Source organism: Crocodylus siamensis, chromosome 5 (assembly GCF_052110815.1).
Source record: "Crocodylus siamensis isolate JL-2025a chromosome 5, ASM5211081v1, whole genome shotgun sequence".
NCBI lineage: Eukaryota > Metazoa > Chordata > Crocodylia > Crocodylidae > Crocodylus > Crocodylus siamensis.
Genome location: NC_143399.1, coordinates 194,036,830 through 194,062,218, shown reverse-complemented (window position 1 = coordinate 194,062,218; position 25,389 = coordinate 194,036,830). Strand labels below are relative to the sequence as shown.

At 45.4% G+C, this 25,389-nt stretch overlaps 1 long non-coding RNA gene across 1 annotated transcript in view; it reads left to right on the top strand.

Moving 5' to 3' along the window:
* Positions 1 to 24,100, top strand: part of LOC149865082 (uncharacterized) — a 109,773-nt gene extending 85,673 nt beyond the window's left edge. Inside the window, exon 2 of the long non-coding RNA XR_016442717.1 lies at positions 23,332 to 24,100. This is a non-coding gene — a long non-coding RNA (uncharacterized LOC149865082). The remainder of the gene's footprint in view (positions 1 to 23,331) is intronic.
* The last annotated feature ends 1,289 nt before the right edge of the window (positions 24,101 to 25,389 follow it).

Here is a 25,389-nt window from a genome sequence, read left to right as displayed (position 1 = left end):
TCCTGAGCAGACAAGTTCAATGTAAATTTCACGGCAATGCAAATGCAGAATTTCCATTTCATGCTTGGAGGAGGGAGCTGGAATTGTAAGACCTGATCCAATTTCAGACCCTTCCTGAACTAATAGATCTGATGTGATCCAGACCAGCTGCTGCTGCTCTTGAGTCTCAAAATCACTGCTGTTTCCTTGCAGGAATCTGATGCCTTGCCCTTGCCAGTCCGCCCAGCACTCATTCACTTTCAGATGCTCTGTAACCCTTCAGTCTTGCAGCCCCCCTGTGTCGCTCAGATCTCTGGCCATTCTGAGCTCCCAAGACTTTCTGAGCTGTCCATCAACACCCTTAACACTTCTGTGCCCATTATCCAGGCCATAGTACTTGAGTGCGCTGTCAGGGGTTCTGAATATTGCTGGTTCATTGCCCTGGCTGTGCCCTATGGGAAAGATCAATCTTTTCAAAAGAATGTTATTAATTCTTGTCATTGTGCTGCTCCTACTGTTCTCAGTCTGCCAGCTGATTTCTGGCATTGTGCGGAGCTGGCTCTCCAGCACATGGAGCACTTCCTGGCACCAAGTGCTCTGTGTGTGTGGCAAGGAGCACACTTAAAGCAGCAGAATTCCCAAGGCAGAGGCAGCTTACTGCCTGCACGGGGAGCCTAATTTTCCCTCTCTTCCATAATTCTGGGGCCATCACAGGTGTACCTCAGACCCCCAAATGCACCTTTTAGGTGGGTTTTTTTGAATAATGTATTTGCTCAATGCAGTGTTTTCAGTTGTCCTAAAACTACGCACAAATTTAAATCAAATCCCCAGATTTTGTTTTTTCAACCTGTCTGAACCACAGCAGCCGTGGGTCTTGGCCAGCACATCCTATTCACTCCTCCCTGCCCTTACCAACACCATGCTTGAATCCCAGAAATGCACTGGTTGGGCTTGTGTGGCCTCACTACATATTTTTAGGTTTGCAGTATGTGTGTAGATGCAGGGGGACAGGGTGCATTTGGGCAGAGGCAAGTAGATAAATGCACAGTAGATAAATCCTGAGATCCTTGGCAGATCCTATAGACTTGCTGTTTATTTGGAACTGCCTTGACATAGATGTCATTCATAGGGCATAAAGAGCAGTACAAAGCCAATGACCTCCCTGGTAATTGTCTAGCAGGAATTAATGCAACGGCAGTCTACAAGTCCAGCCATTTTTGATCCTGGTGTTTCAATGTCTTCTATTTTTGCAGTATAAGAAGTGGTGTAGAAACCCTGATAGCATGCCAGCCACAGAGTGGGGGCTTAGTAGGGAAAAAAGTGCTCTTTGTTTCCCTGCTGTATATAAGTGAACTTGTGGGTACTGTGGCATGTACCTCTTGTCATTGCATTGTGAGATGCCATTGCATATACACTACTGGGCACAAAACATTAAAGGAACCATTTTCATTGTCTCCTATGCCAGCGTAATTCTGCTGTCTTCTGTTCAATTCCTTCCCATGTGAGCAAAGTCAGAATCATGCCGTCCTCAAAATGATGTGGTTCAGATTTTTGTCCCCTTTGTCTTGAGTTTGCAGTATATTTATTCCACTAAGAGGTATGTGCAGTGCGTGCATGAGATACTGTGTTGCCAGTGACTCTCCTTTAAATAAATAATTGAGACAGCAAAAATTCATTGCTAGTTTCCAGGAACAGTGAACCCGGGACAATTTTAGTTCATGTACCCTTCTTCCTATAAATGTTCCTTAGTTTATATCTATTTGAAGAGCAGACCCATTTTTTTCCTGATGACTTTGCACCTTTTTGAATTGCTGCCTTCTCCAGGGACACAGGTGACTTGGCCATTTAATGACAGGAAAACAGTATCATTTATTTTCATTGTAATTTGTTCTCATTCTCAACTTTTTCCTACCCTATAGGCTCTATGGGGAAAAATCTCTATTGAAGATGTGACCAGATATATTTAGTAACAGGTTGCTAAATATTTCACTAAATTCATTTGCCCAACAGCTGGTAACAACATTCCATTGCAACCTGTATCAGGAAAGACAGTTAACTCTAGTTTGTAAAATAGCCTTTATTTTTAAAATGTTGGTGTGTTCTTCTCTGTTATTTGGATGGTAAAATGTAAATGTGGTATAATTCCTGGTGGTCAATTCCTTATTAAACATTAGAGGTAAAATATGTATTGGCAGAAAGCAACAGGAAAATTGGACAATGTCCAGAACTGTCTCCTGTCTTTAATCATAGAACTCTTTCATTGCTCCTTTTTATGCTGTAGCCATGTAACGTAAAGTATATTTAGTAGGGGTGTGCGAAGCGGACCCAATGCAATTCGGATTCAGATTCAGCCTGAATCAGGGACAGTGATTCGATTCGTTGATTCGGATTACTATCGCTGATTCAATCCGGCGAAATCTGAATCTGAAGATTTGATGCTGATTCAGAGAATCAGCAACTCGGACACAGATGCAGCTTTAAATGTTTTTTCTACATACCTCGAGGTACCAGTGCGGCTTGTGAATGCTGTGATGCTGGGGCATATGGAGCATCCCACAGGAGCGTGAGGGGGCCCTCCACATGCTCTGCAGAAAACCCGGAAGTGGACCAGAAGTGCTTCACTCCATGTGCCCCAGTATCCATAGATTTCATAGACATTAGGGGCTGGAAGAGACCTCATGAGATCATCAGGTCCAGCCCCCTCCACCATAAGTGGGAAGTCATCTGGGATCAAGTGACCCCAGCAAGAGAAAAGTGCAACTCTGCCAGGACTCAGAGCCTTTGAATCCCTTCACCCTCTAGAAGTACAATGCACTATACACTGCACCATGGAGCCACCTAGTAGCTAGATCTGCCTGCTGCCTAGAGATATGTAGAAAACACATTTAAAGCTGTATCTACGGCCAAATCTTTCCAAATCTCTCTGAATCAATTCAGAGGGTTCCGATTTGATTCTAATTCAATTCAGATTTGGAGATTCAGCCACCGAATTGGGCTGAATCGCCCCCGAATTGAATCGGGGACCGAAGCTTCTCACAGCCCTAATAGTAGGCCATGTTAGAATGGACTGGTATGAAACCAATGCACTATTTTCTTATAAGTTGGTAGTATATATCAATGGTTACAGTGGGATAGTGGGTGTGAGGATTCTTGAATAAAACTCCAGACTTCATCACAAGATTCCTCACTGTCTGAACTGAGTATGTCATTTAGCTGTTTTTTGCCTTGGTTTAACCACCTGGAATATGGGTACAACTGCAAGAAAAGTATCAAGTCTTCTTTCAGACTCAGACGCCTTAGGTGTAATTAACAGGTGTTTCCAAAGTGCTTTGAGAATCTTAGCAGCAAGGCAGCATATGTGCAAAGTTTTATCTTTATTAGTAGTATTTCTACCCACTCGCCTAAAGAAGTTGCCATTGTGTTTTATCAAAGAGGTGCCTACATTTCTCTGGCAGAGAAAGTGACTGCTTTATATTGTTGCAAAGCAGATTCTTTTGAATTTGTAAAGTACTTTGGGATCTTTGAAGCTGATGGGTGTGATATAGATGCAAGATATTTTTTATTATTGTTACTGCTGTTATTGATTCACATTGCTTAACTTTACTAGGGATGAAAGAGTCTATCAAGATAATGCAAAAAGAAAATTCTAGTGTAGCTCTCCCCAGAGGAGACAGTTGTTTGGAAGCAAGCTAGTGAGAGTGGAGTGTCAGCAAAATGGTTGAGTGCCTGGCTGGCTTAACCCATCTTTCTAAATCCATAGCCACGTTTAGGCTGCAGACTTACTGTGCCTGGCAGCAGCACTCTCAGATAGGAAGCACTGCTCCATGCATGCTAACTTCTAATCCAGAAGCAATTTGCTGCCAAGGGCAGGGTAATTAGCACTGCTGAGTGACAGTACCAAGTAGCCTACATCTGGGGCCACATTCCTGCTGGTTGGTAGGGGTAGCACACACAGAACAGCATGGTATGCTTGAGGGCACAGCTGTAGGGCATGGTAACTATAAATTCTGTTGGAAAAGATGGCATTTGACTGGAAGGGGAGTTTCAGTTGTCAAAGACACAATCCCTTTGTGGGAATGAGCTCTCCTGCTAGCATCTCTGGCTCTACTTTGTCTTCCAGAATAATTGTATTTGAATTTAATTATTCCACAAGAGGGAATCATGAAGCGTAGGAGTCACTATACTGTGAAAGTGGGAGGTCTTCTATGCTATTTGCTTCACAGTGGGCATGTCTGCATGGGACGTTTACTGGAGTTGACTAATTAGCTCTGCAGTTAACATCTTGAATCTATACATGCCATGCTATTAGGCAGGAGTAAACTAATTAACTCTGCAGCAGGACAGTACTTGTAAACACAATTGCTACTCTGCTGCAGAGTTTTCTACTTCACAGTAGCACATGTGTAGATGCTGATGTGGTGGGCTGGGACACAAGGGTGCTTCAGTGCAGGGCTGCCTCCTGGCTAGCTCCACATCGGACCACCCTTGTGCCCCAGCCAGCCTCTTGGCAATACATTGAGGTGGGTCACAGCAGCCCCAGTCTGGCAGGCTGACCCCCCCAGAACCCCTGCCAGCCGGAGATGCTCCACTCCATCTCAGTGAGATGCTGCACTCCCAGGCACACATGTAAATGTGACTCCTGGGAAGTAATAAACTCCAGCAAGATATTGCTCCAACTTAATTGCACCTGTAGATGTTCCCTGTAATAAGTCCAGTTTTGTGGGTTTACTCTAGCTGCTGAACATGGCTCAAGAGATGCATGACCATCAAAAACCTGACTTGTCCGTAAAAGCAGATACAGCAGCCTTCAGATTCCCAAAGATAATATTGCTAGCGATGCACATGCCAACCACCACCCACAAATGAACTGAAGACTTTCTGATGTGTGAAGCATGTACTTTGTTATAGCTTAAGCTAAAGAGTCAAGGTCTCAGGCTGACACTTATAACAAACCCTTATCTTCTGTGGATTAGAGCTTCAACGCACCTTTCCTCCTGGACTCTGTAGCACAATCATGTGTTTCAATGGATGGAGAAGACTTTAAGAGTCTGGAATGGCATGTAATGTATAGAAAATGTGGACTTGAGTATCAACTGTGCCTCCAGCCTTCCAGAACCATCATCCTAAAATCCTGCATGTCTTTACAATGCCAAAACAAACCACATTAACAAATCTCAATTCAGTTTTCAAGTGCGCAGACTTTTCTGTTTCCAAGTCAAGCCTCTGTCAAACTGATACATTTTGCCCCTCCATAGTCATACATTATTGCTTTGAAAATCACAGCATCTACCTTTCAGACGGTATGCAGTAAAACTTTTGTTTCACCAGACAGGGATTATTGCAAGCAGGTCAAATAAATGGATGAAGGAGGAAGGATGGGGAAAAGTGAGATAGAGACTAGAATACCATCTACTTCTAAACTCTTCCTGCAGTCAGTTACACTTGTGCCTGACCTTTTATGCATATGCATACTGATGCCAGTGGGATTGTTCATATGATGATTGTTTGCTGCTTTGGAGCCCTAGCTTTGAAATTAGCATTATATTTTAAATCATCTTGTGTTATCAGATGTATCTTAAAATGGCCACTGTTCCTCTGGCTCAGGGAAAAATATACACTATTTATCTCACAGTACTCCCACCCCCCCACAGCTCATCCATAGCTAGGAAGATGTCATAACAGTTTACGTATGAACCTGCTGTTTTTATTGTACTTTTGTTCATCCCATTACTAACATAATTGTGTTTGTTAAAATCCATTATTCTGGGGGAGAAACATCTTTGTTCTTAATCTGTAGAGATTCTGTTTCCAGTCGTCTGACTGGATTCCTGGCTTTAACTTGTTCTAAATAAACTTGTTGCCCTGTTTTATAACTCGTTCTATATAAATGTGTTGCCCTTTTTGCTTTCCATTCCCAAGTATGCATCTGTAACTTGTACTCCGCGTGAAGGCAGAGATAGCATTTAAGGCCAGCTAATAGTGGACCCTTCTAATCCACCCTCATCCAATATGTGTCTAATTCACTTCATTTCACCCTAAATTATGGTTGTTCATTTCAACAACCCCAAAGGAAGGTTGATATTTCCACCCTGAGCCTTGGTGATCAACTAGATGGAATACCCACTGGCAACATTTCTGGTAGAAAATGTATGTGTGGAGAAGCAATCGGTTTGGTAGCAATTGCCTTATCCCAGAAGCAAGGGTTTAGTGTGTCCCACCTTCTTAAGTCTTCAGCAGGGATTCTGAGTTTCCAGTGGTATTGCTCTATATTTGGGAGCCCTTCATGTGTATTTTATGTACCAGATAGGTTTTCTGTGGCCTCATCTACACAAGATGGTATGTCACCGTAGCAATGCACTACAGTGACGTAGCGCCTGCAGGCAAAAATTGTGACACTGCAGCCACGTTACCATAGTGATGCACTCCCTCATTATAGCACATGTCTACGGTGACACAGTGCCTAAAAATAACCGTGTGTGGCATGCATGGCGCAGTATGGGCTGTTACTGTGCCATCATTTAGTACTTCCAAAAGGCAGTACTAAATGACAGCGCAGTAACAGTGGCTTTACAAGCATTCGTGGTGCTCTGGTGTGGTGCCAGAGGATGGAACAGGGCCAATGTGGTCCCCATCTTCAAAAAAGGGAGGAAGGAAGACCCAGGAAACTATAGGCCAGTTAGTCTTACCTTGATCCTGGGTAACCTTTTTGAGAGAATTATCCTGGCACATGTCCACGAGGGGCCCGCAGGGGAGATTATGCTCGAGGGCAACCAGCACGGGTTCATTAGAGGCAGGTCCTGTCAGACCAACCTGGTGGCCTTCTACGACCAGGTCGCCAAGGTCTTAGATGCAGGGGTAGCAGTGGACATAGTCTTTCTAGACTTCAGGAAGGTCTTCAACACTGTCTCTCACTCCGTTCTCATTAAAAAACTGGGGGACTGCGGTGTTGACACCCACACAGTCAAATGGGTCACCAACTGGCTGGAGGGCCGCACCCAGAGAGTGGTGGTGGATGGGTCATTTTCGACCTGGAGGGATGTGGGCAGTGGGGTCCCCCAGGGCTTGGTCCTCGGGCCCGCACTGTTCAACATCTTCATCAGCGACTTGGATGAGGGGGTAAAAAGCACCTCAAATTTGCTGATGACACCAAGATGTGGGGGGATGTAGGCATGCTAGAAGGAAGGAATAGGCTATAATTGGACCTAGACAGGTTACAGCGGTGGGTGGACGAGAATAGGATGGGATTCAACACCGACAAGTGCAAAGTGACGCACCTGGGGAGGAACAACTGGCACCGTACCTACAGGCTGGGGAACTCCCTTCTCATCAGTGCAGAGGCAGAAAAGCATCTTGGAGTCATCATTGATGTCAAGATGAACATGGGCCGGCAGTGTGGGGACACGGTCAGGAAGGCCAGCCGTACCTTGTCATGCATCCACAGATGCATCTCGAGTAGGTCCAGGGAGGTGATCCTCCCCCTCTATGCGACACTGGTCAGGCCGCAGTTGGAGTACTGAGTCCAGTTCTGGGCGCCACACTTCAGGACAGATGTGGACAACATGGAGAGGATCCAGAGGAGGCCACTCACATGATCAAGGGGCAGCAGAGAAGGCCAAGGGGGGATCTAGTGGCCATTTACAAACTAGTCAGAGGGGACCAGGAGGCATTGGGGGAGTCCCTGTTTTCCCCGAGCGCTACCGGGAGTGAGTAGAAATAACGGTCACAAGCTGGCAGAGGGTAGATTCAGATTAGATATCAGGAGGCGCTACTTCACAGTCAGGGCACCTAGGATCTGGAACCAACTTCCAAGTGAAGTGGTGCTCACTCCTACCCTGGGGGTCTTTAACAGGAGGCTAGACAAACACCTTGCTGGGGTCGTTTGACCCCAGTACTGTTTCCTGCCATGGCAGGGGGTCGGACTTGATGATCTGCTCAGGTCCCTTCCGACCCTACTAACTACGAAACTATGATTACTCAGATCTTCTTTCCTCCCCTTCTTGCAAATAGGGACCACACTGGCCCTTTTTCAGTCCTCTGGGACCTGACCTGAGCACCACGAGCACTCAAGCAGCTGTGCCAGTGGTTCTGCTATGACACTGGCCAATTCCTTCAGTACTCTTGGATGAAACTCATCCAGGCCTGCTGACTTGAACACATCTAGTCCATCCAAGTGACTCTGCACCAGGTCAGCACCAATGGGCTGGTGTCCCTCTGATGCCCAAATAAGAACTCATTAGGAGACTTATCTTGATCCCTGTTCAGGCACACTGAGGGAAAAAAACTCATTGAACAGCTCAGCCTTGTCCCCCTGTCTGTCACTAATTGCTCGTCCTCATTCAGTAGGGGTGTTATGCTGCCCTGCACCTTCCTTTTACTCCCTACATACCTAAAAAGAAGACTTTTTGTTTTCTTTAATATGTGTCACCAGCCTCAGCTCTGTAGTTGCTTTGGCCTTTCTAACTACCTTCCTGCAAGTACGGGCCAAGTAGGTATATTCCTCCTTGGTAGCTGCCCCATGCTTACACCACCTTTGTGCCTTTATTGTCCTTAGGTTCCCCGGGATTTCCCTGTTTAGCCAAGGAAGTTTTTTGGCTCCTTCACCCTTTCCCCTTGTACGGGGATCCTCTCCCTCTGTGCCTGAAGGATCGCTTCCTTATGTTCCTATCTATTATGTATTCAAAGTGGTGTGCTCTTTAATAGTATTTATCAGGTATTGAAAGCAATCGGCTTTATCTGATGCCTTCCAGGTCAGACAAATAAATAACCCGCCTGTTCAATTGTCTAGTACCGTATATCAGATTGTGAAATGGAATAGCAGAGCAGTTGGTTACTCTGGTCCAGTTACTTCAGACAGCGTTTTGCTCTGGGAAGTGGCTAAGTGAAAATCTCCATACTAAGAGTATTTTGCTAGTGTAAGCATACTGGTATTCCTGTCCTGGTGATGTGCCTCTAAAGTGGACACAGTGGGATTTTTGTATCCAAATAGTAAAACCTCCTCACAGGTGTGAAACACAGAATACCACTAAAACCCCAGTTGTGCCAGTGTGAGGCTGTGAACAGACATGGTTGTAACTACTTTACAAGAAGAGGAGGAACACACATCAGCTGTTCTGCTGTCATGGTTACCTCTGGATGCTCTTATAGCAATAGAAGTGAGTCAATGGCAGTGGCTTTAACCCTGAATGAAAGAGCCTTGAAAACTGAGACAAAGTATTCATTTAATTTTTGGGCCACATGGATCTCCAGTCCATAGCAGCTCCAGCTCCAGCTCCAGCTCCAGCTCCAGCTCCTTTCCTGTTCTCCTTTTGATTTTTATGACTAAACAACCATCTATTCCTGGTTTTCAATCTCCCTTCCAAGGTCTTATAACTCTGGCAACTTCCTTAATATAGCAATCCTTATGCTGCAGATGATGTTAACAGATAATGAACAGGAGGACAGAAGGAGCTAAGCTTACCTTTTAGATCCAGGTTTAATTTTAAATGCTGGCACAACAAAACCTTTTCCTTGAACATGGGGCATATTTGCGATGGAATAATGAAGAGGTACTGGCATCCTCCCTGTGCTTATCTGATGCAGTAATTTTGGGGGCTAAATAATACCTGGACCTTTTTTCACCTTTGGTGACTCCACCTATTTCCCTTGGTGAACATGATTATAACTTGCGTTGAAGTTAGTGGGAGCAACTGCATTTGCCTTCTGCGTTCAAGTAGGCTTCAGTTCACATATCTGTTTATCTGTCAGACCACTTCACAACTAATGACAAGGGCCACACTTCAAAAGCAAACTCCACGTTCTGCCTTCCAAAAATAAGGTATATATCTTGTTTGGGAACATGTTGTATGCAGGGAAATACAGTAACTTGTTTAGTTATTGCTTGCCTACAAAAGATTTGACAAAAGTTGGTCAACAGGTTTCAGTGCTTCACTGCTTTCTCATTTCCTCCAGCCTGTCTGTCTCTATCTAGCTGTAGCATCTCATCTTATATGTGCATTGTAAGCTCTTTGGGGCCAGCACTATCTTTTTGTTCTGACTTTGCTGCCTAGCACAATGTCATAGGTTTCTCAGGCATGACTGCAATACATAGAATAAATAATGGTGATGTCCAGCTCTAATGAGTGTCATTAATTGTTTACTACATCTAAAATTTATATATATATATATATATATATACACACATACACACACAAATTCAGATAACTCTCCCTGACTGCTCCTGTTGGTGAATAATGGAAAGAAGTGGGGTGAAATTAAAGAGCTCAAATTGGTTTATCATTTTTCCTCTCCTTTCACACTCTGCTTTGCATTGACAGACAAACATGACAGATATGAGAATAAAATCGCCAATGAATAACGCATCTCTTCAGGAGACCATGTAAAGTCAGGAAAATTGTCTTTCCCAGTTATGAGTTTAAAGCATGAATATTTTAGCGACATGCTGGCACACTAAATATTTATTCATGGCACTGCTCTGGGCAGAAAAAAAAGGAGAGATTGAAAATAAACTATGTTGGCCGGAGGCATACTTACTAAGGAGAAGATTCACAAAATGACTTAAAGGATTCTGGAGCACAAATCTCATTGCCAATAGGGCTTATACCCCTCAATCCCTTATGAGTTTTTGAAAATCTCCCCCTAACATCCAACATGGTTCCTGGATGTTTGCATAGGATTGACTCAATTTGCTTAGTAAATTTATTGACATATTGGGAACACAAAACTGCCGGATGTTCTGGAAGGGGTAAATGAAAAGGAAATGCTGGTTTTGTTGCTTTTAATAATAAATGCACTTTGTGCAAGTGAAAGATTTAAATACCACTGCCATGACCAGCTCTTCCAAAGTTGGACTTATTTTTCTCTATGCATAATAATTCACACTTCAGCCATCATTGGAATTAGCTTTGAGAGGGTAAATGTTATAGAGGGGAGAAGTGGAAGAGGAAAACAGATTATCTCTGCTGAAAATTAAAAAGGCAAAAATGGGAAAGGTGTTTGCCACTATGTAATTTTAAAAGATTTAAAACAAGCGAATAAAAATGTCCCTCCAGGCAGCTGTGCTCTCAAGTGCCACTTTCAAGTCATGTTTGAAAATGTCACCTAGTTCACAAAGCAAGGAGACAAAATTAAAGTTGTACGGGCAACCTAAATTGTGGCATTTCCTTACATCTGAGCACTGGATGCTCACTCGCTGTGTGAAGAGCTCAGCTGATGGCTGCAGATGATATTCCTTTAACAAAGGTTTCTGTATGTAATTTGTTATATACCTTTATTTTATGCAGTTATGTAATGCATATATATACATAATAATGTTTGTAGGTGTGTGGGCAAAAATAGTAAAGTGAGGCCATATTTTCATAGATTTCATAGACATTTGGGCTGGAAGGGACCTCAGAAGATCGAGTCCAGCCCCCTGCCGCAGGAGCAGGAAGTCAGCGGGGATCATAGGATCCCAGCAAGATAAACATCCAAATTTCTCTTGAAGGCATTCAAAGTAGGTGCTTGAACCACCTCCGCTGGCAGACTGTTCCAGACCTTGGGGGCTCGGAGAGTAAAGAAATTCTTCCTCATGTCCAGCCTGAAACGGTCTTGCAGGAGTTTATGACCATTTGACCTTGTCATCCTTTGGGGTGCTCTGATGAACAAATGTTTCCCCAGATCCTGGTGGTCGCCCCTGATAAACTTTACAGATGGCCACCAGATCACCCCTGAGCCTGCGCTTTTCCAGGCTGAAGAGTCCCACAGCTCTCAACCTGTCATCGTAGGGTCTGTTTTCCTGACCTCTGATCATGCATGTGGCTCTTCTCTGGACCCTGTCAAACTTCTCCTCATCCTTTTTGAATTGTGGAGCCCAAAACTGACGCAGTACTCCAGCTGCGGCCTCACCAAGGCCAAGTTCAATGGGAGAATGACGTCCCGGGATTTGCTTGAGCGTTTTGGTCACTTTACTATCCTGGTGTTCCCTATTTAAAAACTTCAAATACTCTGAGAAAAATTACCAAATTCACTCTTTAAAATACCTCCAAATCCATGTTCTTTCACAATTAAAACAAAAGACCACAATATCTATCTATCTTTCTATCTATCTAGATAGATAGATAGATAGATAGATATCTATAGATATCTAAATCTATTCTAGATATATATATGAGAGAGAGAGAGAGAGAGAGAGAGATCAGTTGGGTAAAGTTTCATTGATATATTTACAATGTTAAAGCAATTTGGAAACCTACCAGTGCCTCTGTCATCATAATAAAATAAATTACAAATATCTATATGCTTTGATATTTGCTTTTGGCTTTCTTCTCATAGAAAAATCAGAGCTCCCCCTGACCCCTTCACTAACCAGGATGTGGGGACAGCTTCTCCTGCAGCCACAGCCCCTGCCAGCAGGTCTCATCCTGTCTGGCAGCTGGACATGCTGGGTGTTTGCAGGAAAAGGGCTGGGAAGAGGTGTGGGTGGATGTGGGGGGCATGTGGGATGTCTAGGTGAATGTGGGTGGGTGTGGAGGTTGTGTGGGTGGATATAGAGGTGTGTGGGTGGGAGTGGGGTGGCATGGGGGGATGTGTGGTTTGTGGAGGGGTTTGAGGGGGGCCATCACATGCCTGCCCTGCCACCCATCCTCTGCAGGACACAGTCCCCAACAGTGGCAGGAGCAGCCAAACGGGCCATCATGTCCCACTGTAGGCACAGCCCCATGGCTGTGCACTACTTCCTGAGTGTCATGAAGAACAGCCCTGGCCCAACCTGCCCTGCTACTATGCACCTTTAGACAGGAGCCATGGGTGGTGGCAGGAGTTGTCCTAGTCTGATCTAAAGGTGTGGTAGTGGGGCAGGATGGGTTGGTTCAGCCCCATTCTCCATGCACAGACCACAGGTCAGGCAGTGTTGCAGCGGTCGTGGCCCAGCTGGCTGCTGCTGCCCACACTGAGTGCTGTGTGCAGTATGGGGTGGGGAGAGCAGTCCTGGTCCTGTCCAAAGCACTAGTGGGCTGGGCCGGGTTGGGCCCAGTTTGTTTGGCATGCACACCCCCCCAGGTAAGGTAGTGCTGCACCCCGTGGGGCTGTTCCTGCAGCCAGGCCCATAGCCCCAATGGCTGCTGCTGCCAGTGCCACAGGGAGGCAGGCAGGTGGCAGCCCCCACTCAAGCCTCCCAACAAACCCTACACCCAAAACCCCCACATCCTCTCACACCTCCTGCCACTCCCCACCCACCCCACATCCCCCCACACACCCACCCACACATCCCACACCCACAAACGCCCTCACCCCCATGCACCCCAGAGCATCTCTCTGGAGGACACAGCCTTCAGTTGTCTCAGGGCATGATCTTAGACTGTGCCCTGTGACACTTTTTTCCAGGGCTTTATTTTTTTTTATACCTGAGTTCTCAGGTATCAAATTTGGAGACCGTGTTGCACATATGCAGTGCACGGAATGATTTTCTGTTCACAGCGTGCTTCTTGTGGTGTCTCAAACTGCTTTGTGACACCACAACAGGGATGTATGTGCTCATCTGAACCCGCCCCAAGTTTGCAAAGTCAGAATGCAGGTGGACCAGAATCAAGACTGCACTCCTTCTTCCACTTGCTTATGTGTATGTATTAGGTCTGTGCGAAATTTTGCTGGCTGTTTTGATTTGATACTGTTTTGACTCATTTCAAGGTCGAAACAGCAAAATTGAATCAAAACAAAACGAGGCTAGTCAAAATGTTTCAAAAGTTTTGCAATGTTTTGAAGCAGCCAGCAGTGAGGTGGTGGGAGACCAGGGAGAACCAGGGCTGTGCTCCCAGAGCCCAGGCTCAGTTCCCCTCCCCCATGCTAGATTGTGCCAGGGGAGGAAGGTTGAGGAAGTCAACCTGTGCTAGATTGGGGTGGAATTCCTTTCCCCAGCCTGATGGTCAGGCAAAATGTCGAAACAGCATTGAAACCGCCTCACTATTTCGATAAAGTGAAACAGTGAGGCTGTTTCGACTCGAAATTAAATTCAAAACAAAACACTGTTCTGTCCAGACCTTGAAACTGAAGCTGAAATGGAGCAGTGCTGTTTTGCGCAGCCCTAGTATGTATTATAATGGTCTTTTAATTAAAAGTTCTGCAGTCTGAGAGCTCAGGTAAAATACTCACTGCTGGCATCTACTGATGAACTGGAGGATGAGGGTTAATAGCCAGAACTCATTTGTGTGGGTGGCCATCGTTATGGTGGCAACCTGAATACAGAGGTTTAGCTTATGTATTTTATGCTGAATACTCTGTGTGTTATTCTGAATACTCGTTAGGTAAAATGCATAGACACTTTTGGGACAAGGACCATGTCCAGGCCTCCCACATCCTGGCTGAGTGAACTGGTCCCTGAAGTATTGTATAAAACTGAGTCTTTACCAGGGTGCTTCTCATCTATCCCAGAGCCAAGCACCCCAGCTTTCAACAGACAGTGCCTGTAGCTCCTTCCCATCCCCCAGCAACTCCTGCACCAGCTCCTGTGCTCTCAGCAGTGTGCTGTGCTTTGTACATACATGCAAACTGGTGGCCATGGGGCCACGGGATTGTTATTTTCAGTTCACCACCTATCCCTCTTCCCCTCCCTCCATGCTCTTAATTTTGGTGGGAGTCTCCATGGGAAAACCTGGTTCCAGCCACTGGAAATTTGAGTCTCCAGAGGAGCAGCACCTGACCCCCCAAACAGAGATCAGAGGTTGGGAGGGGGAAGATGATGGGAAAAAAAAAGGGCACCGTGGGGAGAGCTTGCTCCCCACCTCATCTGGCATGAGCTAGATTCTAGGTCAATGGTTCTCAGCCGGGGTGCCCCTAAATTCCAAAACCAATTCTAAATGTTGTGAACCCCTGGTATAGAAGAAGGAGCCAGATTTGGGTACCCCACCCCCTGTAAAGTGTCAAGATTTCAGACATACCCCACTTTTCAGCCTCTGCTGTTGAGTAGCTTAGGCGACTCCTGGCTCAGACTGCTACCTGTGGTGAAACCTCTCCCTGTACTTTGTACAAAGACTAGATGCATCTAATTAGATCCGTGGATTGCATTGTGGGACCCTGGTGTTTAGAAGCTATGCATTGTGGCACTGAGCATGGCAGTGCCCAAGCTGTGTGTGGTTCTGCCTCTAGTCCTTGGGTTCCTCATCTCTGAGGCCATATAACAGCATGTCTAACTCACAAGGCTGTTGTGAGGATAAATAAAACCATGACAGATTGTGGGGTGCTCAGCTATACCACTAATGGTTAGATGCATCTCAGACCACTTCTGACCAGTGTGGACCAGCTGAGCCTCCCCTGATCTTCTGTGACAATCTATATTGAATCAAGGGATGGATTTGTTCAACAAAGACTCAGACAACTAAGTTTTACTTGCTCTGTATGGAATTTGCAAGTAGGTCATATGAGCTGACATGCTAATGCCTTCACCGACAACCATTTTTAATGTTTTATTCTTTTGACCTACTGCCTTTGTCTCAGTGGGAAGCCCAAATATAGAGGACGCCACAACTATGTTTCTTGTAGTATTATTAAAGCAGAGTAGAGATCCACCTTGTAGAATACCTAAATCAGAGATGCACGATCATTTAAGAGCCCGAGCTCATGGGCTCATGAAAGCTTGTGTCTCCAATTTAGTTAGTCTGTAAGGTGTATCTCAACCTTGCCTTCTGCCTGACTTCAGATTAACATGGCTAGTGACCTCTCTCTCTTAACATTAAGTCATTTTTTGCATGAATTTGCTCAGAAGTAGGTGCCGCTGTTCTGAAATTAGAATCAAGCCCCTTGTTTAATATGCAGAATGTAAATTGTCCTGCTGGAATTCTCTTCTTACTGTTCATTTTCTAATATTTAGCATGCAAGCCCAAGCTCTTTAATTATTTGGCACTACATATTTTCTATTAGGCTTTCTCATTCCTCTTCATAACTGAATATTTTAACTTCCCACACTTGACCTCTTCTGTAACTCACTGTACTCTGCATTCTAAAAGCTCAAGATAGAGTCTTTGTTTCAATTATAAAACAGAATCAGTTAGCAATTGAGAGCATGAGATCTAACCCAAAGTTTGCAGGCTCAGACTATCCCTTCTTCACACTCGTAAATTTTTTGTCTTTGCATTACTCTTCCCTGTTGTCTAATCTCTTTGCTTTCATTCTGCACAGCCACATGTTATTTAGATGGGTTAAAGAATATTTCCATGACTTAACCATGTATCATTAGTGGGGATCCTGGTTTTCTCTGTTTAAAAATCACAAATTCTCTGATTAAAGCCCCTCAAATCTGTGTTTTTCCATGATTAAAATGAAATGCCACTATATATATAGGTCTGAATTGAACACAGTTTTAAAGAAATGTGGAAGCCTACCAATCACTATAATAAAATAAATTCTAAATACTTATAAATTATAACATTTGATTTTTGGGATCTTTATCAGAGATGAGTTCCCCCTGCCCCTTTCACCCATCAGGATGTGGGTCCAGCTGTGGCTGTCCCCGCCCCCATTGCTTTGTGGTACTGAACAGCCCTGATATGCTGGTGCCCTGTCCATGCCATTGCCCCTCACTCCCCACCCACAGCCCCCTGGGCCCAGTTGGTGCCTCTCACACCCCACACACAACCTCCTGTCCCTGTTCCCCCCCCCTCCAAGCCCTGCCAGAGAGAGCCCACAGCTGCCAAGGCTATGAAGCAGCGCCTGAACCACAGGCAGTGGTGGCTGCTGTGGCAAAGCAAGGTGTGGAGTCTAGCTCCTCCTCTCACTCAGGTGGCAGAGCAAGAGAGGAGCCCGTTGTGGTGGGGGGGTAGATGTGGGCTGCCTACTGCAGGCTTGGGGCTCCCCACCCTGCGGCCCTGCCCCTGGGGCCTCTGCAGCCCAGCGGGTGGGACCCGGCATGGCAGGGAAGAGTGGAACTGGGTGGGGAGGCTCGTTGCACAGCTGGGAACTCCATGCCACCATGGTGAGGTGCCCCTTGTCCACCTGGCAGCAGCGAGGGGAACAACTCTGCACCACCACTCCCCTGCCCACCCAGCAGCAGCAGGGCGCCATGCCATGGCAGTGTGGGGCTTGCAACAGCGGCACTGAGCTTCCCTGCCCCACTCTGCCCTGCTGTGCTGAGTCCCACCCACTGGGCTGTGGAGACCCTAGGGAGAGGGCAGCAGGGTAGGGACCCCAAACCTTCAGGGGGTAGCCTGCATTCGCCTCTGCCCTGTGCACAGATCTGGGGGGCATGTACCCCCCTCCTCCCCAGGGAGTGCACTCAGCGGCAGGGAGCCAGCGGCCCCCCCCAGATGAGCCTCCACAGCTGCATCCTGCTGCCCACTTGGGCCCTGCAGCCATGCATTCCAGCCCCAAGCTCCATGCACTGCTCCAGCTGGGCAGCAGCCCTAGCCCCAGCCCCAGCCCTGCCCAACTCCCTCCCTCCCTATGGGGGCCTCAATCTGTGCCCCCCTCCCCACCCCTCACTGCCAGACTTACCTGTGGGGACCTTGTCTCTAGGCTGTCTGGCAGTCATGTGATGCATACATGCGCACATGCCCATGATGCCCTGTGCTGATCACTCACTTCCTGCTCCCCCCAGCCCCTTGTAGGCTGGAACTCTGCTAGCCTTCAAGGGGAAACCCACTGTTTCCCACATTTTTCTCCTCTAAAGGAGAAGACCAGGGTTTTTCTTCTTAAAATGAGAAAATCCAGGTTTTACCACATTTGTCTGTGGCAAACGGAAAACCGGTGTCATTAGCACTTATTTTGTAGGACTGCTGTAGTTTATAAGTATCTTCTCTTGGCTGTGAAACCTCTGTGTATAGTAGTTAAGGGGCTATTTTTGGCTATTTCCATACCTCTGAGAGTCTGGTTTCCTTGTTCATCTTTATCTATTTCAGCTTTGAGTAGAAACTTATCTTGCCTAAATATAGATGCAGCACCTTGGCAAAATAGGCTGATTTATGGATAACAGTCTTGTGGCCCTGGCAAATGTTGATTTAATTGCAGTCCTGGGCTCCACCTGCACCAGCAAATTGAAAGCTGTACATGATATAGCCCTGCATAGGACTGCTGGGAATGTGACTCTGCAAGTGCTGGGTGTGAGGTATAGATAAGCTCCTCTACTTGGCAAGTTCAAAGCCACTCACCCACCGGCTGCATATGTGCTGCAATTGCTGGGCAGGGGAAGTCAATAGGTTTCTTCCTTTTGGCAAATTCAAAGCCCCACCTGGGGCTCAGGCTTTGAATCTACTGAGCCAGTGGATCCAGTCAGCTCCCCCCCTACCCAGCACTTTCACTGGTTTGCCCTGGCCCAGTTCAAGACTGTGGGAGGCCCATATCCCCAGGCTGACAGTCACCTGATTGTCAGTACCAGGACCAAGGCAGCTCTGGGTCTTGAACCAGGCTGGGGCTGCCCCACTCCAGCACCAATAATAAGCTGATTGTCAGCATGGAACAGGGGCAGCCCATGTTCTTGAACTGGGACAGGGCTGATTGTTGGCACGGGGATGAAGCATGCCACACATTCAAATGAAGGTCCCCTACATAGCAGCCATAAAGACATTCTGTGTTATATGTGTAACATCTTTTTGGCTGTTTTGCAATTTTATGGCACCTATAGCAGGGCGCTGATATGTGTCTGCTTCTTGAAGGGCAGAAGCAGCCTAGCCAGGGAGCCCCACAGACTAGGCAGAGATCCACAGCTGCAGGTTGTCTGAGCAACAGCCTAATGGGGTAATTAGCCAGCACTTGCAGGTGGTCAGATGACTGGAAGGAGGCAGTGTCCTGGGAACATATCAGCTCAAGGCTGGGGCTGGCAGGGCTCACACTTTGTGGAGACTGCCAAGTGAAGGAGCTGTGCCTTAGAGAGCTACCCAGAGATGTTTGGTTGCCTGCTCTGTTGCCTACAAGGACAGTAAAGGCTCCAGGAGCCTACAAGGTACCCAGGGCTAGGGTCTCGTAGCACTGTCCTAGGGTGGAAGCTTGCCTTCTTAAAGGGGCAGAGCATGGATGCCACTGTTATTGTTGTGTTATGGGCCAGGGGCTTATGTTTGTGTTATCATTTGTTCTGGTGGTTTGGGATGAGGCTATAAGGGGAGGTGGAGACCTCATCAGTGCCCAGCCAGAGGGGCACCCAATTGTGTAGAGCCCAGCACCAGAGGGGCGCAGGAGATAGGGACATGAAAGAGGCCCAGCACAGGGGCAGAGTTTGGCCCTGGAAAGCACTGAGTCAACTGTTTGTATAACTCCCATGAGGCATGGGGTGCAGTATAGGGGAGGTTTGGAGTCACACAATTAGCCCATAAGGCTCGAGGTGTCCCATGAGGCACCATCTTGGATAGGGCCCCATCAAGGGGTCCAAAGGCCAGTGTGGTCCAATAGGGTTTAGTGGGACTGGGGGCCATGCAAAGGCTTGTGGGCAGCCTCTCTATTTATTATTTTACCAACAAGGTGCAGTGGGTGAGATAAGAAGGTGCCCATGGGGCGGAGCTGGCATGGTCATAGGGTACCAGGAAATGCCCCAGGCACCCATGGGACACTTGCTACAGCACCATTAACTGGAGCAGTGTATGGTATGTTACCATTTAAGCCATGACTAACAAGTTAAATCTGCCATAAATAATATATAACATTGGCCAGGGCTCTTGTACAGGGTTTTCAGAAATGCTCAATGTTAATCTAACAGTAGAGTCAAAGGAGCCATTCTACTGCCAGATTCTCTCTGATACCTTTCATGTTCCTTTGCCTGGGCTGAAGATGGAGGAGTTTAACCAAAAAGACAATACTTTTCAAACCTGTTTGCCTCAAATGAGTTTCCTAAATCTGTGCTCAGTTCCCCAGTGGAATCTGCAGGTGAATTGTGCCTCTGAACAATCAGCTCTGGATTATGCAGTTTATATTTGGGACTCTGTATTTGAATACATTCCTTGTGAAGAGAAACAAGTTCCTCTGAGAAGGACTAACTAACCTTTCTCGTTTCTGGCTAAGCTGATCTCTCTTGAGAAGAGCACATGCCCCTTTAAGACAGATGATTAAAGACCTACAGAATGTAAATATGGCATCATCCAATAAGGGTCTGATTCAAATTACTTAAATAGGCCATTCAGACAAGGGAGCTAATTCTTGACCCAAAGCTTGCTAGTTCCCTTGGGAAATACGCTTAGTTTTTCCTGCACTGTGCAGGGTAAATCTAATAACTCCTAAGTTCATATTGTCAAAATTGTTATTGCAGGTGATTTTCTACAGCATGAGAATTACTTTTTTTGGGGGGGGGGAGGAATAGTTAATCTGTAGCTTTTTATGGCTTTCTGGGAATAGCTGCTAAATAGAATTCACTGAACCCGTTAGCAAAAGATAAACCAATGACAAAGATGTAAGAGATACCCACAACCCACAAGTGCCTTTCATCAAACACTGTGCAATCAATATAACACTAAATGAAATCTAGACTGCTAGGATAAAAATAACACATTCAAGAGCACTTTGGAAATTGGGCTAAAAATAAAGTTTTGGTTCTGTCCAGAGAGTAAGTGGCCCACTTGGTGGTTGTGTTTTTTTGTTGGGGGGTTTTGTTTTTTGGAGAGAGAGGTTTGGAGGCACAGTAGTTAATATCTGTTGTGGGATGTGCTGCTTTGTAAATGCAGCTTAAGGGAATGTAAATGCAAAGAGAGAATTTGCATCTTATTCTAAGTGCCTATTCCTTTATGGTCCCAGATCCTATCTCTGCAGCCCCCTTCCCTTCCACCCAGCATGTACAAGATGGTGTCATCCAAGGCAACAAGACTTCACTCATGTGTAGTGATTATACGATCCAACCCTCAGGAAAGTGGGCAAAACCCCTGCTCCTTTTGGGGGCCCTTATACCTGCCAAGATCTATGTCTTGATGATTGTACAGTCAGGTGGAGAGAGAACGCTCCCTGATACTGGCATTACCCTGTGCTGGGTCAGCTCCACAGTAAAGGCTCAATGTCTACACGTGTGACCCTGTTAAGCCTCAGGAAACAAAGTATCTCCACTGGAGGTTTACAAGTTGTTTACAAGTACTATCCTGTGGCGGACTGCTTTACTGTGCACCAATGCACATGTAGACGCTTGCAATGCTGGCTGGGGCATGAGGGTTGTTCAGTGCCAGGGCTGCCTGCTAGCTAGCTCCACAGTGGAGCACCCTCATGCCCCAGCCAGCCCCTCCACAACATGCTAAGCTGGGTCAGAGCAGCCCCAGCCTGGCAGGGTGACCTGGCTCAATGAGCTGTGGTCCTGGGTGCACATGAAGATGTAGCGCCCAGGAGCAATAAACTGGTGCCGGAGTTTATTACTTTGCATTAATTTCATGTGTAGACACACCCAGGGTGTTCTACTTTGCACAGGCAGCCTATTGCCCAACAGCCTGAGGAGACTGTTGGGGCATAAAGGCATTACAAACACACTTCTCTTCATCATGGTCACATCCCATCACTGCTGCCAGGATTGAGTGGCTTGGGAGTCGCTACAGCATCTGTGACCAGGGGACCCTCCTAGTCTGGAGGCATCCTTCCCTGGCTATTTACATTGGTCTTAGAGTATCTGTGTGTCAGTGGAGTGACATAAAACTGCATTAATGTAGAGGGGGGGTCTGATGCAAAGTACCCATTTAAAATAAGTTGAGAATAAGCTCCATGAGACAAGGTTGTTGCTGCTAGTGTTATTTAAACCTGTAACAATAAAAAACCGGTGAGTTGATAGTCAAATGACAAGGGAAAACAGTAAATATGAGTGCAAAGCCAACATTGTGCTTAATTTGTAAGTGTTTTTCACAGTGGGAATTCAGGGAAAAACTAATTGAATTTCCAGCTCTGATGTTACAACAAGAAGTAGATTTTCACTAGTCAAGTCAAGTAATTAAAGAGAGATTGATCTTGGTGGAAATGTTTTATTCTCCTTAAAGGATTAGATAGTGGTACTTTTCCTTAGGTTTTCAAGTTCAACTTCTTCTACCAAAAGAGCTAAAGAACTTAATACACTAACCCTGTGTCATGAAATATCAAAGGATGTTGCATAGGGACTGGAACCTTCTGGGTGTTCAAATATATGCTGTTGTTATCACAGGCAGCCTTTTAATAAATTTATCATACCCTGTCTTCAATTAGGCTTTATTTTTGTAATTTCAGTAAATCAAAGTGTCCAGATTATACCAACATTTTCATAGAATCATAGAAAATGAGGGTTGGAAGGGGCCTCATGTGGTCATCTAATCCAACGCCTTGCTCAAAGCAGGACCACCGCCAACTAAATCATCCCAGGCAAGGCTTTATCAAGCTGAGTCTTACAAATCTGCAAGGATGAAGATTCCACAACCTCTCTGGGTAACCGGTTCCAGTGCTTTACTAAGTTAAAAATATTTTCTCAATATCTAACCTAAACTTCCCTTCCTGCAACTTGAGACCATTGCTCCTTGTTTGATCATCTGCCACTGCTGATAACAGTCCAGCTCCATCCTCTTTGAGACCACCCTTCAGGCAGATGAAGGCTATTATTAAATTCGCTCTGTCTTCTCTTCTCCAGACTAAATAAATGTGGAGATGGCATGATACTATTGATCAAAGGAAGAAGAAACTGCAAATAAGGGATAAAGGTTAATCTGCATACTCTACAGAAGAACCACATTTATACTTGGGGTAACTCCACTGAATTCAGTGGATCCTAATCTAATTACACTGACAATGAATTTGACCTACCGTGCTGGTTAACCCTGGGGTGTCCCCTTGAGGCATGCTAGTATGTAAAAGTAGAAGGAATTCTGCACACACAGACACACCTCTCAAGAAATATTTCTAGTTCAATTCTGTGCAAATGGACCTTTGTCTCCATTTGACATCACAGCTTTATTATTTTTCACTCTTACTCAGCTGGACACAATTCTGTGTGGATATTTTAAACTCAGCCAACTGTAGTTATTGAAACTTATCCCCTTGTAGACCTCACTCATGCTTATCAGTATTTAGGGTATCTATTATAGCCAGTAGATGGGTACAAAGCTGGTAGGTACAAAGCAGATTCATGCTAAACTGGGAAATAGCAAACTATTTCTATTCCTTATTTCCCATTATAAATAAAAACTGATCCTATTACAAGCAGCAGAGTTGCTTTGGACTGACATGGAATAAAGGAAAGGAGAATTTGGCTCATTGTGTCTTATCTCTTGCCAGCTTACTATGGGTAAGTGAACGTAAAGGAGTATGTTATTTCATATTCCAATGAGTCTTTTTTTTTCTCCTTGCTCCCTCTCTCCCATGACCACCAATGAATGTCTTTTTTCATGTAGACTGTTGTCTTGTTTAAGAAGACTGTTTTTCTGTTTACTGTGATTTGTGAGTTGTGGCTTTCACTGAAGCAGTACTTTCTCATTCCAGACAGTCTGATGCAGGAAACCGCTGTACTTCCTGTATGAAAATGCTTATCTTGATCATCCATTATCTGCACGACAGTCACAATGCTGGAGAAATGACACGCAGGTTAGCTGCGTGTTGTCACTCTCATCACCCTGCCTGTGTTGAAACATTACTGGATAGCAGTAAGTCATCAACCCGACAAATGGAGTGGGAGGTTCCAGGACATTAGCATTCCCTCCTGTGGCCGGCGATCCCTGGAAGAACAAACAGCTCTGCATACTCACGGAGCAGAGGGAGATATTCTTCTGGCCTCTTCTAATTGTCATTTGAATAACCAGTTTGATTGTCAGTCTCCTGCTATTCAAAGCAGATATCACGTAAAAGATGGGGGGGGGAGATGACTTGTCTGTAAAAGAGCACTCATTACACAAATGCGATTTAAGAAAAAAAGATTTCCCTAAAGCCCCATTATGTTCTCATATCTCCCCTGTTTTTATCCGTTATAGCTGCATGCTGTTGTTATAATAGCATTCAGAAACTAGTCATGCACTTGAACCCCATCTTGTACATACAAAGAATGAGTTTATTATGTAAGGAAAAGACAACAGGTGGAAACAGAGAGGGGAATCCAAAGAGGAAAAAAAAAAAGAGATGATATTAGTCAACATGCCTGTCAGTCATTCAAGTGCATCAGCTCTCTAATTACTGTCAAGTTCTTGCTGTCAAATTCCAACTTGAAAAATGAAGTTGACTGGGAAATTGCAGAAAAATAAATCATCCACAGACTGAATTGTGTTATGTGTGGTCTAAATGGGGATTCTGGATTCTTATCCCATTACCTGGATTAGCTTTGTGACCCCTTTGTTCATATGGATTTATGACTTTTTTGCCTCTCTCAGCACTGGCCCCACCCACTCCATTCCCTGACTTTCAGATCACTCTCTCTGATTCCCTTCTCTATGCACGTCCTTTCACAGCCGCTGATGAAGTGAGATCAGAATCATGAAAGCTTATATGCATCTCTCATTTAGTCTATAAGGTGCATCTCTACCCTGCCTTCTGCATGGCTTCAGATAAACTCAGAGAGGTAATCAGCAGAGTTAATGTGGATCCATTCCCAAACAGGAGAAGGCATGAAGGTGTTTGATTGAGAATCTAAGCGGGTGATGCTGCCTGATATCATGGACAGACTGAAGGAGGGAGGTGACCTTGATCCTGAAACCAGGATAAACAGAGTGGGAATGGGCCAAGAAGGGTCTTAAAGATTAATAGTTTGATGTGCTAGAGAAGGGAGAGTGAGTGGAGAGATGCCAAGAGAGGAGTGACCTGCTCAAAGCAACAGGCTGGGAAGGTGATCTCTGCAGCAGGATCCTGAATGGGTATTGGCTTGCGCACATTTGCATTTGCCAGTGCCAAGGGAAAAATGTTGCAGTGATTGAGATGTGAGATCACATATATTGGAATCAGTCACTCCCTTATAATCAGCTACTCATTTCTGTTTATTTCTTCATTCAAGCCATTACTAAATGTTTCTTACAGTAAAATTGCTCTTTCCATCATGATAAATTATGACCCAAAGGTGTGTGTTGATTGTGAAGACTGAATTGTGACATGGCTGAGGGAGAAGAAGAAGCAGATTATTGTTACTAGGTAGCACATTAGGATGGTGAGGAAGCTTTCTAATTAGCAGTGCTGGGAAAGGAATAGCAAGGATGGGGTGCCACTTTTTACAAAAACATAGTTAAAAGAAGAAACAATGATTAGTGCTTAGATGAAAGGACAGAGCGATAAGATCTCTCTCAACTCCAGCATTGACCCGCTGTATTTCTCAAAGTAATAACTGCTCACCCCCCTGCAAGATAGGCATACTCCTTCTGTGATTTTCAGGTATGTTGGCAAAACACATGAAAATCACTGCGTGAGTCCAATAGGGTTACATTTATATTTTTATATATATATATATATGGCTGGGGTGACAAATCTTAATCTCCAGGACTTGGAACCCAGATTCCCTCAAATGACACTCATGCAGAGGTACAGGTTGATGACAAAGGACCAAAACACTTTGCTACATGCTGT